This window comes from Lepidochelys kempii, chromosome 6 (genome assembly GCF_965140265.1).
Source record: "Lepidochelys kempii isolate rLepKem1 chromosome 6, rLepKem1.hap2, whole genome shotgun sequence".
Classification (NCBI taxonomy): Eukaryota; Metazoa; Chordata; order Testudines; family Cheloniidae; genus Lepidochelys; species Lepidochelys kempii.
In genome coordinates this window covers 24,789,191-24,804,819 of record NC_133261.1, presented here as the reverse complement: position 1 = coordinate 24,804,819, position 15,629 = coordinate 24,789,191, and the positions used below count along the sequence as shown (strand labels likewise).

Here is a 15,629-nt window from a genome sequence, read left to right as displayed (position 1 = left end):
TGTATTGGGGTATCTCTTTTCATACTTGCATTTTCACATATTAGTTGCCACAGCAAATAAGTCTTCACATTCTTCACAGGATCACATCTGTAGTACACCCTGATATCAGTCCTCCTACTCCCTTATAACATTTTTGGAATATTTATCTACTAAGGAATAGAATTGTCCACATGTGTTACTTGCTAGCAGAACAAGCACAGTTAAACTTGTGATTGAGCATGTGTCTTTCATCTTTACCTGTTTACATCCCAGACTTAGAAAGAAGCATATTAAAGGTTTCAGAGGAACAGCCGTGTTAGTCTGTATTCGCAAAAAGAAAAGGAGTACTTGTGGCACCTTAGAGACTAACCAATTTATTTGAGCATGAGCTTTCGTGAGCTACAGCTCACTTCATCAGATGTTTACCGTGGAAACTGCAGCAGACTTTATATACACACAGAAATCATGAAACAATACCTCCTCCCACCCCACTGTCCTGCTGGTAATAGCTTATCTAAAGTGATCAACAGGTGGGACATTTCCAGCACAAATCCAGGTTTTCTCACCCTCCACCCCCCCACACAAATTCACTCTCCTGCTGGTGCTAGCCCATCCAAAGTGACAACTCTTTACATAATCAAGTCGGGCTATTTCCTGCAAAGATCAAGGTTTTCTCACATCCCCCCCACCCCCATACACACACAAACTCACTCTCCTGCTGGTAATAGCTCATCTAAACTGACCATTCTCCAGGTTTAAATCCAAGTTAAACCAGAACATCTGGGGGGGGGGTAGGAAAAAACAAGAGGAAACAGGCTACCTTGCATAATGACTTAGCCACTCCCAGTCTCTATTTAAGCCTAAATTAATAGTATCCAATTTGCAAATGAATTCCAATTCAGCAGTTTCTCGCTGGAGTCTGGATTTGAAGTTTTTTTGTTTTAAGATAGCGACCTTCATGTCTGTGAGCTTCTGCTGTCTCAGAAAATAATCCTTATCAGATTTTTAGCCTTTTTATTAGTTTCATGAAATGCACAGCAACAATGCTGCTGGCTATATTTGAAAGTCAGAAGAACCAAAAACGCTGTTCTCCCCCTCAAATATTTGAACTTAATGTATACTCCTTGCATACAATATTTTGTGTATCCACAGATGCAGATGGTTGAGGTGGGATGCATAAGGCTTGAAAAATCCATTCTCCTGGAGGTTGAGAATTTCCTTAATTGCTAAATCTAAGCTTTCATTATTTTTTAAAATTAAGTTTCTAGTCCTTCAGTTTATTTTCTGTTCTGGCTGCAAAGAGCCTTTCTATTCACAAAATCCTCTTATACAGCTCAAGTGCCTGAGCATTTTCTGTCCAAAGCTGTAGCAGAGTGGAAAGTGATCAGAATTTCATTAATCTTCACTGCTGCTGTTCAGAACTGTAGGAAGGGATGAGGGTGACAGGCTACTCTGGAAATGGAGTATGGTACTAAGGTTGGTGGGGAGTAGTGGAAAGTAGGAGGTGGAACACAGTGTAGAGAAATAAGGAACTGAAAAGAAGATAATGCACCAAGATCTGCCACAGGAAATATTTATGCCAGGAAGAGTACAAAAGCAAATGCAGGTGAGGTTATTAACTTATATTAAATAGAAATTTGATTGAGCATGTTGTGCTTAAAAGGAATGCAGTAGGAAGGTACTTTACTTAAAGGGGCATAGCAGCACACTAGTAGGACTAGTAGGCTTAGTCCTTGGGCTAAGGTGTCAGGTTCATTTCTCAAGGTTGTTGATGCACATTCAAGCCAGATGAAAAAGTGGCGTTAATAGTTGTAGGGTGGTCTAGGTGAAATTCTCTCTGAACAGAAAGCAACAAATAAAATGTTGTTGGAGTCATGTCATTGCTGGTTTGTTTAACCAAACTGAGCAAGGGGTAGGTGAAATCCCTTGGCCAAATATTAGTCTCAAAAGACTTTTCATCACAATGGGGTTGGAATAAAGTTGCATGAGGTCTGAAGTACTCTGACTTCCATTCATGTCCATGAGAGTTTACGTGCCAGCCATTTCAGTGGACTCAGCCCTTTAGGGCATGACTACCCTGCAGTTAGGCACCTGCAGCTGGCCTGTGCCAGCTGACTCAGGCTTGTGCGGCTTGGACTAAGGGGCTGTTTAATTGTGGTGTAGATGCTCGGTCTGGAGGCTGAACTCTGGGGCTGGAGGCTGAACTCCACGAGAGGGAGGGTCCGAGAGCTTGGGCTCGAGCCCGAGCTTGAACATCTACACTACAATTAAACAGCCCCTTAGCCCAAGCCCGGTGAGTCTGATTCAACTAGCACAAGCTAGACATGAGTTTTTAATTGCAGCATAGGCATACCCTTAGTCACTAATTGCTGTTCAAGTCTAAGATGATGTCAAAGTGTACAGTAAATAGGGTGGATTGATTTAAATCACGAAGTGAAAGGCTTCAATTTAAATAATTGACTTCAGTCAACTTTTCCATTTGTACTGCAGTTATTTTCTAAAGAAAGTTGCGTTCTTGTTGATTGACATAACAATTAAAGCATGTTGCTTTACAACTAAATAGAGCCTTTACACTAGATTTGGTACATCTTTTTGTTAATTGGGAGGTTACACTATAATTATATGCAGTTATTTAAGCAATTTAATCTTAATGTTTTCAATGTATTAAATTGTACATTTTTAGTATGTTAGAAAATAGTGAATGGTCTATTGCTTATTTATTAGATAATTAACCTTTTGCTCATGATTTGTGTCAAGTTGTATTAGTATGGTAACTGGTAACTTAACTGGTAACTTTGTGTCAAGCTGTATTAGTATGGTAACTTAAACACACAAAACAGCACATTACACTGATTTATATTCAAACAAGCCCTTAATAAAGTACGCCATCTATTGTGCCATATTTATAAGGCTAGACCTCAAAAGTTAGATTTTTTTTCCCCCTGAGTCTTTTTTACATAGAAAAACATCCTTTAATTCAATTTTTTTGATAGAGGTTCATGGATTTTAGCATATTTATTTTGTATTTAAATATTTTAAGAGATTATAAATAAGTTTAGGTCTTAGATATATTTTATATTAAATTCAGAATTCATTTTAAACAGGCTTATTTTTAAAAAGAATCATTCATTATTTAAATAACAAAATCTAATTTAAATAAAAACATTTTTTTTATTTTGTCAGAAAAAAATCAATTTTTATCCACCCTGACAATAAAGCAAAGTATTAAACTGAGCCAAATTTATAAAGGGACCCAAACATAAAATACCATACTGAGTGGTCTGTGTCCAGCTGATGCTCAGAAATTGCTCTTTTGACAGTGAGTTCTTTTCAGTGTAACTAGTCCTATCACTGTGTTTGCAGGTATTCACTCATGAGAAAAGAAAAACCGATTTTACTGTGTTTACCCAGGGGACGTGCTGCAAGGTGCTATGCATTTACTCAACTTTTGTAGGATTGGGTTCATAATTTAAGTGTTGTGTGGTGTGAGCACAATGACTTCTAAAGTTGTCATAAAAATTGCATGGCATTTTAAAACTCAGTAAATCGCTCATCTCCATTCATTATGACATATTGCCTGAGAGCTACATGATGTTTTCACCCAGAACTTAAGCAGCCTTTATGCCCAGGAGCAATTGAGTCTAATTAATTGAGGTATGGTTGACAGTGAGATGGAAAAATAAATACATTATTTCAAAAGAAGCTTTTTATATGCTTTCAGTGAACATATGTTGCCGCCTCCCCTAAACTTCAAAAGATTGTTAATTTATCTTTAGAAAGTAGTTTACATCCTTCTGGGAATATTGGGCTAAAACTGGCACCAGCTGCAATATTTTAAAAAAAAACCCTTACATTGCTATTGATACAATAATACATTTAGTTTTTTGTTTCACATCGAACACAGTAAAACAACAGCTCATGTTTTGAGATGAGATGTCCTCGTGATTCAGGGAAACTTTAATGTGCTAATAGGAAAAACTAATGACATGTAGTCAAGTGTATGCTTGAGAAGTTTGGTGTCGGGCAGGAGAACAGGAATGGGCAGTGACTGCTGGAATTTGTGGCTGCCAGTGACATGGGGTGATCACGGACTCACACTTCTGTCACCTAAAGGTTCACAAGCAGACCTGGTACAGCCCAGATGGTTTCACTGGGACTGTTATTCGTCATGCCCTCATTAACAATTACATTGCTCAATGGTCATGGATGTACAAGTTTGTAGAGGTGCTGAATTTGACATTGGACATAAATTTCTGCCAGCAAAAGTGTGCCTCTTACTTTAAAGACAATCAGTTAATGGGCTGAAATTAGTTAAATTCAACCAGATATCTTTCTGTTCTGAGCTGTTGAAGGCTATCGAAGCATCAGAGACTGAAGGCGCTCTCCTTCTCTCATCTGATGAAGAATGGCGTTTTCAGATCAACTGTGCTGACTGTTGTCAGTTCAGTGAGGGGACCTCAGCCCTTCAAACATCAACTCTGGATCAGCGAGGAGATGCTTACTGCAGTTAGAGCTAAGTTAAAAACAAGGCTACCATTTGAGTCTTTGAATTGTTTGTTGAATGCAAAAGCAAAGGCTGAATGGCTTGGATTGCGGACATCATCAAGTCATCATGTAAGAAAGATAGGGAATCCTGGTGGTTGACTTTGGCAGTCAGTTTAGACCAAGATGCTGCCAGGTGCAGTCTCCACACCCACTGTTCAACTTTATGGTGGTTGTGGGGGAAGGTGGCCCCAACTTGTCCAGTAAAGAATTTGAATGTCAGCAACAGCAAGAATCTTCAGGATCAGTTGGAAAGATCATTTCAAGATACTCCTCAATTGTTGATCACCTGCAGTCCCTTTTCCATTTGAAGAGGTATAGGAAGTTTCCACAATTTCCTGGTGCAAGTGCTAGAGGAGCCAACTAAGGGGGGAGCTTTTCTTGACCTGCTGCTCACAAACTGGGAAGAATTAGTGGGGGAAGCAAAAGTGGATGGGAATCGGGGAGGCAGTGACCATGAGTTGGTTGAGTTCAGGATACTGACACAGAGAAGAAAGGTAAGCAGCAGAATATGGACCCTGGACTTCAGGAAAGCAGACTTCGACTCCCTCAGGGAACTGATGGGGAGGATCCCCTGGGGGAATAACATGAAGGGAAAAGGAGTCCAGGAGAGCTGGCTGTATTTTAAAGAATCCTTATTGAGGTTACAGGGACAAACCATCCCGATGTGTCGAAAGAACAGTAAATATGACAGGTGACCAGCTTGGCTTAACGGTGAAATCCTTGCAGATCTTAAACATAAATAAAGAAGCTTACAAGAAGTGGAAGATTGGACAAATGACCAGGGAAGAGTATAAAAATATTGCTCGGGCATGTAGGAATGAAATCAGGAGGGCCAAATCGCACCTGGAGCTGCAGCTAGGAAGAGATGTTAAGAGTAACAAGAAGGGTTTCTTTAGGTATGTTGGCAACAAGAAGAAAGCCAAGGAAAGTGTGGGCCCCTTACTGAATGAGGGAGGCAACCTAGTGACAGAGGATGTGGAAAAAGCTAATGTACTCAATGCTTTTTTTGCCTCTGTCTTCACGAGCAAGGTCAGCTCCCAGACTGCTGCGCTGGGCATCACAGCATGGGGAGTAGGTGGCCAGCCCTCTGTGGAGAAAGAAGTGGTTAGGGACTATTTAGAAAAGCTGGACGTGCAAAAGTCCATGGGGCCGGACGCGTTGCATCCGAGAGTGCTAAAGGCTGCTGTGATTGCAGAGCCATTGGCCATTATCTTTGAAAACTCATGGCGATCGGGGGAAGTCCCGGATGACTGGAAAAAGGCTAGTGTAGTGCCCATCTTTAAAAAAGGGAAGGAGGAGGATCTTGGGAACTACAGGCCAATCAGTCTCACCTCACTCCCCGGAAAAATCATGGATCAGGTCCTCAAGGAATCAATCCTGAAGCACTTGCATGAGAGGAAAGTGATCAGGAACAGCCAGCATGGATTCACCAAGGGAAGGTCAAGCCTGACTAATCTAATTGCCTTCTATGATGAGATTACTGGTTCTGTGGATGAAGGGAAAGCAGTGGATGTATTGTTTCTTGACTTTAGCAAAGCTTTTGATCCGGTCTCCCACAGTATTCTTGTCAGCAAGTTAAAGAAGTATGGGCTGGATGAATGCACTATAAGGTGGGTAGAAAGTTGGCTAGATTGTCGGGCTCAATGGGTAGTGATCAATGGCTCCATGTCTAGTTGGCAGCCGGTATCAAGTGGAGTGCCCCAAGGGTCGGTCCTGGGGCTGGTTTTGTTCAATATCTTCATAAATGATCTGGAGGATGGTGTGGATTGCACTCTCAGCAAATTTGCGGATGATATTAAACGAGGAGGAGTGGAGATATGCTGTAGGGCAGGGATAGGATACAGAGGGACCTAGACAAATTGGAGGATTGGGCCAAAAGAAATCTGATGAGGTTCAATAAGCATAAGTGCAGGGTCCTGCACTTAGGACGGAAGAACCCAATGCACCACTACAGACTAGGGACCGAATGGCTAGGCAGCAGTTCTGCGGAAAAGGACCTAGGGGTGACAGTGGACGAGAAGCTGGATATGAGTCAACAGTGTGCCCTTGTTGCCAAGAAGGCCAATGGCATTTTGGGATGTATAAGTAGGGGCATAGCCAGCAGATCGAGGGACGTGATCATTCCCCCTCTATTCGACATTGGTGAGGCCTCATCTGGAGTACTGTGTCCAGTTTTGGGTCCCGCACTACAAGAAGGATGTGGATAAATTGGAGAGAGTCCATTGAAGGGCAACAAAAATGATTAGGGGTCTGGAACACGTGACTTATGAGGAGAGGCTGAGGGAACTGGGCTTGTTTAGTCTGCAGAAGAGAAGAATGAGGGGGGATTTGATAGCTGCTTTCAACTACCTGAGAGGTGGTTCCAAAGAGGATGGTTCTAGACTATTCTCAGTGGTAGAAGAGGACAGGACAAGGAGTAATGGTCTCAAGTTGCAGTGGGGGAGGTTTAGGTTGGATATTAGGAAAAACTTCTTCACTAGGAGGGTGGTGAAGCACGGGAATGCGTTACCTAGGGAGGTGGTAGAATCTCCTTCCTTAGAGGTTTTTAAGGTCAGGCTTGACAACGCTCTGGCTGGGATGATTTAGTTGGGGATTGGTCCTACTTTGAGCAGGGGGTTGGACTAGATGACCTCCTGAGGTCCCTTCCAACCCTGATATTCTATGACTCTATGATAAGTTCCAGTAGAGCCACCTTCCTTCAACCAAGAAGAGGTCTGGATTGCAGTCCATAAATTTAAGACTGGGATGATACCAGGGGTTTGTGACATTACTCCTGAGATGCTGAAGACAGGTGAGAATATTATTGCATCATGGCTGCATATGCTGTTCCAGATATCTGGCACACAAATATCATCCCCAGCGACCGGAAGATGGGTGTTTATTCTGCCTCTGTTCAAAACTGTTGATAGGCCGAATATATAAGTATAAAGGTATTACACTGTTGTCGATCCCAGGGAAAGTCTTCGCTTCTGTGTTAATATCTCAAACAACAATGCACTTCATGGCAAAGGTCTGGGTACTCAGTGCAGCTTGATATCTGGTGGTTCCACAAAGATCTTTACCTTGAGGCTACTTTTTTTAGAAAATGATTGAGTTTGATAAATGGGCAAAGTATATTTTATAGATTTTTCATTAGGCCTTTGCTTCAGTGCATGGAACATGTTTGTGGGATCTAATGAGGTGACTCGGTGTCCTTAGGAAGATAGTGTTATTTGCAGAAGAGCTCCATAATGGAACAGAAAGCTGGGTTTGAGTCAGTGACAGATACAAATCTTGCTTTCCTGTTTCCATGGAAGTTTTTGCAAGTCTGTGTTCTGTCATCATTGTTATTCAATATCTCCATTGACTGGTTGATGGATAAGCTTGAGCATGCAGCTCTTGGTGGTGTAGAGCTTTGAGATCTTGAATACACGTTGACTTGTTGGCTCAGTTTGGTGAATCCCTGCAGCTGATGGCTGATCTGGTTGTGGATGAAGTAGCGCCCATTGGTCTGGCTACTAGTCCAGATAAAACTAAGTCCTAGACATTGCCATCAGGCAGCCTCCAGCTCCAGATTACAGTCAGCTCAGTATTCACCTGTCTGGATGGGACGCCAAGCAGGTGGCAACTGTCAAATATTTGGGCGGCATTCTACACTTGTATAACAGTAATATTGTGATCTTCTGAATTATGAGTATAGGTACGTTTTGACTTTATAGCTATCATCACTGATGCAGAAATAGCTTAATGTTTATTAATACATAGCACCGAGGTATGCACAACTGTAGGCAGCTAAAATCTGCTCTGTGCTGAAGTGCTTATTCCACTAAGCATAGGGAGAGATGAAGGATACGGGATGAGTCTGGGAAAGATGAGACCTAAATAAAATAGGTTGATGAGGTTACTTTTTCCATTCTTGTGGTTGGTACCGTTTCACATTTTTACAAATCTCGTTTTTAAACTTTATTTTTATTAGTTGCAGAAGTGAGGGTCATTTGAGGTGAGTTGCAAAATGGATAGGTTATGATTCTGGTAATTGCTTCAGAGTAACTGTCCTTGGTAAATGTGTAATAACCTATTAAAGGAACGGTAATAACACAGGGCCAAACATCAAGTTATAAACACTCCCATCATCCTCACTGGATTTCTTCCTCTATATAAAAAGTTAGTGTAGCCCTGCTGCTGATCAGACTTGTGCTTGATAACCTTATTCTAATAGCTACTGTTATTGTGGATATCTGAACAAAGGCACTAAGCTGAATCTGTGTTTCTCTTGCATGCTGCTCAGACCAGTGACTGCCCTTGTTTGCTGCTGTTTGTCGGGCTGCCAACTCATTGCGGCATGGGAATGACTGCAGACACTGGAGGTTCGACGTATTTTGTATGGATTCTTTAGAGGAGCTCAGAAACAAATCTATTCTTGGAGATCAATGGCTTTCAGACTATGCCTTGCTATTTAAAATTAATGTAACTATCATCAGGCTGCACTTCCAAATACTGACGCTGGTGTAAATGTCGACATGGCTTTGAATTCCTATTAGATAAGTTCTCAATGCCTTTTATTAAGACAGTGAGCAAATCTGTAGGTCAGTTGACCTGGTACAGACCAATATCTGAAATTTATGCTTTCTCAAGCCTAACTTTTGCAGGTTTCCTGATTCTGAACCAACTGCTGTAGGGGAAATAGATACCTTTTGGAATGATACTGGACAGTTATGCAAAAAAAAAAAAAAAAGGGACTCATTAATCTTTGTAAGGAGGAGTAAATCCTACATTTGGCATGTTAGTGTTTTCAAATCAGATTCATATGCTTTGAGATACAAGCTTACCCTGTGTAAAGCTTTGCTTTTGGAGTATGGCTTGCCTGGGCAGTGAGCCCTGGCATCAAGGGTGTTGGAATAGTTTTGGAAATTTGAGAAACTAATGGAAGAGGAGCAGATGTTCATTCTGTGTAATCTTTCTTAATTAACTTATCAAAAGGGATGGAGGCAAAGGAGTTGAAGAGAGCTGGACCCTTAAAATGGGTTAAGGCGATACAGTAAGGAGTGGAGAAAGAAACTTTCCAAACCAGTAGTCATGCCCTTTATTTGTGATCATATGTGAATCTTTTTAAGCTGGTTGACCAGCCCTGGATACAAATTTCAAATTATCCACAAAATACTAGCATTGGTAGTGGCAGTCCAGTATGCCCTGCCTACATGCCTCAACCTTGACCCGGATTACTCTCCTGTCGTGGGAAGAGGATGACAGCTCCAGGCCCATTCAGTCCTTGATGTCTGCTGACTAACATTTACATACTTTTTATTCAGGACATGACATTGTTGGCAAACTCCCTACTTCTTGACTTCTTTTTCTGGTTTAGACCAGATGGGCCACAGGTAATGACTTTGGCTTTTGGAAAAGTGTGTTGACACTGCACAGCAGGAGCAGATCATGTGCTCATTTCTGTTTGGAGAGCAAGTACTGCAAAAGCAACAGCTGGGATGGAGGGGGGATATGTATCAAGGAAAAATGCCAGCCCTCACTGATCTGCATAAATTTAATTTGGTACATAAGTACTATGTTGTTTCCAGATCAAAATGCAGTAAGTCTTTACTTGTCAGCTTGTCAGCTGTTAAAATTCCCCAGTGATCTGAAGCACTCTTGCCTTGTGAACTGTCCTCTGACAACACTCTTACTTTATGAATCTTCAGCTCTTGCATTTGACATTCCCAACTGGCTTGTTATGTTAGTTTTCTAAATTGGCACACTCTTCTGTTCCAAGAAGTGAGTCAGGAGGTTCTTGCCTTCAAAAAATTTAAAATACTTGAATAGTTTAAAAAGCCTAGAATGCTAATCCACGGCAAGTGGAGAAAATTGGGCATACATAGTAGGATGTTACATAGTGTTAGTGTGACAGCAAGTGTGTTGATATTGCAAATCTAGGCATCCTTAGTGAACAACTGGTAAATAGCACTTTGGGTCTCTGAAGAAATCTGAATGTTAGTCTCCTGTTCTGGAGTAACTGCAGCTGTGGCTAAAGCAGCTGAAGGTATTGAAACTACAGGGTAGACACTTTAACTTTTCTGCTTCTGAATTTAAACCACCATATATTTTGAACTATAGCTCAGCCTATATGATGTCTGTTGGTGTGAACCTCAAAGAAATCGCTCGCTTTACTTGTATGGCTTTCCTTTCATCTGTATGTCAAGCTGTTGTTGTCTTAGAGTAGAGATAATACCTTCCTTGGATGATTTATAATTTGTTCAGCATATTGGGATCCCAATTCCAATTTGTGGCTTCCATAATATGTTTGCTACTAACTATAGGACAAATCAACCAATGCCTCCAGGCCAAGTACTTTTTCCATGCCTTTAGTATTGTAAGCTGTGTGAGCAATTTCCATACATGTGTATGTACATAATTTAAAGTACACACTTTAAGATGTTGTCTTTTTAAGAAGCATTTTCCTGGTCAGAACCTCACTCTCTTGCTGTTATTCAAAAGTTGATTGATTTTTGGAATGTAGTTTTTACAGTTTAAAATTTAAAGGGTCTTAAAACTGCATAAGTAGCTTGAATTTTTTTTCCAGTGTAAGCTGATCAGTTTTAGGTTGCTTCAAACATAATGTAGGGGGAACAATATATGGAGGCTGGCAAGGACATGAGTTAAGCTTGTCCATTCCTGAGCAAGCTCGTAGAGAAGCTACTCAAAGGACAATTTCAAGCTCATCTCATGGAAGCTAGTATTCTAGACCCTGCACCCTCTGGATTCACATCAGGACATGGAACTGAAACTGCTTTAGTGGCACTAGTGCATGATTTCCTGCTGTTGATGGGTAGAGGGCAGACATCCATTTTCATCCTTCTGGAACTAGAGGCATTCAATATAATTGACCATGAGATACTGCTCTCTCACCTGAGAGAGGTGTCAGGGGTCCTGAGTAATGTGCTAAAATGGTATGACTTCTTCCTGGAGGGGATGTGCTCAAAGAGTAGTGATGATAGGGAAGATACACGTCCACAACTAGACCCTTGTGGAGTACCACAAGGATCAGTTCTCTCTTCTGTCATATTCAGCATCTACGTGTAACCACTGGGTGAAATTATAAGACAACATGGACTGAAGTGCCAGCAATACATAGATGACACAGCTCTACTTACCACATATTATCAAGATATTTCAGTGCTTGGACAAGATCAGCTCATGGATAAGGAATGACTGGTTGAAGATATACCCAAGGAAGACGGTGATGGACAGGGAAAAGCATTTGATGCTCTCCAAACTTACGAAAAGTGCCCCTGGAATTTTGCTCTGTTCCACCTTTTGCTGCTCTCTTTCATGGTAGCAATCATCTTGTCCAGCAGGGTCTTTGATGTAAAGGCTCTGACAGCTAGTCCATCTTATACTCTTTCAGAAAAACAAGGCTTTTTTTGCACTTCATCCAAAGCTTCTGACTTTCATCTGAAGTCAGTTTCTCTGCCTATTTTCTTATCAAATTCCATAACTACCTTGGGGAGGTCATGCTATGTATACAAACACAGGAGCTGTTGGCTACTATTCAGAAAGAACAAAGCCTTTCTGAAAATGTTAGGTTCTGTAACTGTGTGTGCTTGGACACACAATGCCTATTGAATTGTTCTCTGGAGACAATAGTCCAAAACGGCTATTGTGTGTGGTAAATAATTCCCTCTTTTGCCCATTTCAATCCTGATTTTTGGAAGCTTGGGACTGGAAATACAGTTAATGTAAATATTACTATAGACCTGACACCAGCCGAAGTCAGTTGGTTACACACACATACTATGCAAACAGTAAATTCCTAGTTTATACAGACAGGTTTAATTATTTGTATTACTGTATTGCATAGGAGCCTTAGCCATGGACCAGGACCCCATTGTGCTCGGTGCTGTATAAACACAGAACAAAAAGATGTCCCCACTGATAGATATGTGAAACATTAAAAGCATCTCAGTATAAATAATTAGTTTAAATCTATGCTGCAGACTGTGCAAAGCTCAGTTTTCAGGTAGTGACTGTTATGCATTTTAAACTGTTATAGAGAAAAGGAAGAGTTTATAATACAAAGGGTGCCTGGTATAGATATCTATTTCAGTGCAAGATTTAAATGTTCCTTATTGTTGGTATTACTGTTTTAATATACATGGTTAGTTGCAGTGCGGGTTTTTATCATTGAGTAAATTGCTAAGTTAACATTTCAGGTATTAATATATATGCATGTCAGAATCTTTTTTCCATATTATGGGAATTTCCTCAAGAATAATAAGAAAGGGGAAAAAAAAAGAAAAGGCGTGCATGTTCCTAGACCCAGACAGTTTAGCACTTGTGTTTCTTTTATTTATTGGCAATTCACTCTGAAACTATATCAGTTTTGCCTCTGTTTTCAGATATCAATTTCCTGATATCATGGATCTCTCCCTCTTTTAGGCACTTTTGTGACTTACTTGTACATATTCTCCTGTGGCCCTGGGTCTGACTTAATCTTCAGTTAATACTGTTAGCTTGTGCAAACTACCCAGTTAGTGAGATGATATATTGAGCTATACTATCCAACCGAATAATTGCCATGGGATTTTCAAGCAATTCTGTGAAGATCTTTCATCGCAGGTGCTGCCCAAGGAGGGGGAGGGGCTGTATTAATTTAGATGGAATAGGTGGGCCAAAGGTGTTAACCCAATAATGTTTAATGTCCAACCTTAAACAGTGTTAAAGAAGGTTTGGGATTTGATATACCGAGAGCTCAGTCTGCTTAGTATCATGGCAAAGACACCATTAAAAATCCTTTTAACCTTTTATTGAAGATAAAGAAAAGACAGTTGAATCATTTGAAATGTAAAGTCTTAGGGCTTTCATTTTAACTACATCCCTTATTCCCTTTCCCCGTTAGATGGAGAGAGTTCTATAAGGGGAAAAGCCCCTTGTGTGATCATCTCTTGGATGGCAGAAGAGGAAAAGAGAAGAAATGAGATGGAATGGGTTGGAGCAGTTGTTTAATCCCAGGTGGTGGCTGGGAGTCAGCTGTAGCTGGTAGGGGTGGCGAAGTCATCTGGGACCTCCTATTTGATCTGGCCTGGTCTGGACTGGATGTCTCTCAGGATCAAGATGATGAAGACCCAGGGTCCCAGAAGACAGTGGGGGTTGGCAGGTATGATGGTGAAGCTTGCTCCAATAGTCAATTTTTCTCCCCAAACACTCTTTAAGGACCCATAAAGGAAATGTAATAGCCCATCTCCTCATTATTTTGTCCACCAATTAGGCCTTTTTTCTGACACACCATTTCTGGTTCACTGATTTCTGGTTTCACACTTTTCTTGTTTACCTGGCATGATCTTAACATAGTTCTTGAGTTATATCAGTAGGCCTTTTCGTTTGGACTTATTCAGTCTTTTCATCTCTTTCATACCTTTTCCCATCAACATTTATTATAAATTATGTGATGTCTTATGAAGTTATAATTTGTTCAAGTACTTCTTTTTTTTTTTTTTTAAACCGTTGAGCCCGCTATTAGGGTAATAGTCTCAGTTATCACAATGATGTGGCAGGTTCTTTTCCTTGCTGGCACCCCCCCTGTTGACAGCTAGTCCGGTTCTGCAGTGGTCTTCTCCTTCTCTGGCTCAGCCATCTGGCCAGGTAACGCATTGAGCTCTGTCCCTTTCAGGGTATATAAACAGTCCAGCAATGGGTAGCCCTTTAGTTAAAGTGAGGGGCATATAGGTCAGGGTCTTAGGATCTTGACTCTTCTGTCTTCAGGGCCTTATCTATCTAGATTGCTCATATCATGGTTAGATTTCTGTCTTTGGTGCTCCTAGGGTTTGGTGGGGGAACCTGGGCTCAGCCCTTCACTGGGTTCTGATCCAGGGCCCAGTGGTTAGCACGCTGGGGTGCAGGAAGTAGCGGCTTTACTGCTGCCTCTCTGGATCACTTCCTACCAGTCCCCTCTTTTCACAATAGATCAAGACTGTTAATAACTGGAATCAAAGATGAAGTCTCAGACTTCCTGAGAGTGACAGATCTCTTCCCTTTGGGTTTGGTAACGTTACTACACGGCCAGGCCTCAGGCAGCAGGAGTGCCTGCAGTGCTCCTTTCTAGGAACTCAGCATGTAGGTCAGTTCACCTCAATTGTCTGCTGCCCTACTGAGCTGGCCTGTTCTTCTTCTGAGCTCCTCCTTCTCCAAGTTGTGCATGCTTTGCAGGCGTCGTGGTTGGGGCTGCTTGGGCCCAGAACAGCTGCTTAACTTTTTCCTTACAGATGTGGGGTTGTATATACCCATCATAAGTTCCTACTCATTAGATCTGGAAGGAAAGCTTTTTGTGTTTCCATTAGAATCCCCCCTCCCCCCCGCTTTTGTGATGAACTCTTGCAGATATACTGTCTCTTACTGAAGGTAGGCTTTTAGGTCGTTTGAGCAAAAATGGCTTGGCAATCAGACAATTTGACAAAAACAAGGTTTTGTATTTGCGGGTGGGGGGAATACATGCGTGTTCACATGTGTGTAAAAAATAAAAATGGCACTAGCAGAAGTGGGGTCGTGACCGAAGCTTAGGAAGAGGTCTTGCAGGTATCAAACCCAGGGGCTTGGGAAAGGGAGGACAACAGTGTTCCCGAATTGCCAGTGTAATAGTGAGGAGAGTGTTCCGGGGTGGTTCGAGAGCTGGAGGGGACCACAATGGAGGGAGCTATAGCTGAGCTGTGGTGACTGAGCTGGCCTTCGGGAATTGTCTCTGTGTGCAAATTGGCTTACTGCTGTTTAAGATGAGCAGTACTCGTGTATGCAGAGGTGTAAATAAGTGTAAGTAATATACACTACTCTAGACTCAGAATCACTGATTTCTCCAGCAACAAAATGACTTGCTGCAAATCTCCAAAATGACTTCTCAAAAGAGCAACAGTTTTCTTTTTTTCCCATGCTCGGTGCCTGTAGAGCTGTAATGGCTGGAGGCAGGCAGTTTTAATATGGCATGGCAAAATAGCCCTCATTGAAACCCCTTGAGTATTCTGGTGAAAATGTAGCTTTGACGTGTATGCAGTGAGATTTCCAACCCCAGAATCAGTCTCTGAATTCTTGTATGGTTTTCAGCACTTACCAAAGATATGAGCAAAGGGAGGCTGTATCGCAAAATGCAC

At 41.5% G+C, this 15,629-nt stretch overlaps 1 protein-coding gene across 8 annotated transcripts in view; it reads left to right on the top strand.

Annotated features, from left to right (window-relative positions):
* The window catches only part of CHID1 (chitinase domain containing 1), a 332,345-nt gene that overhangs the window by 81,757 nt on the left and 234,959 nt on the right, over positions 1-15,629 (top strand). The window lies entirely within an intron of this gene.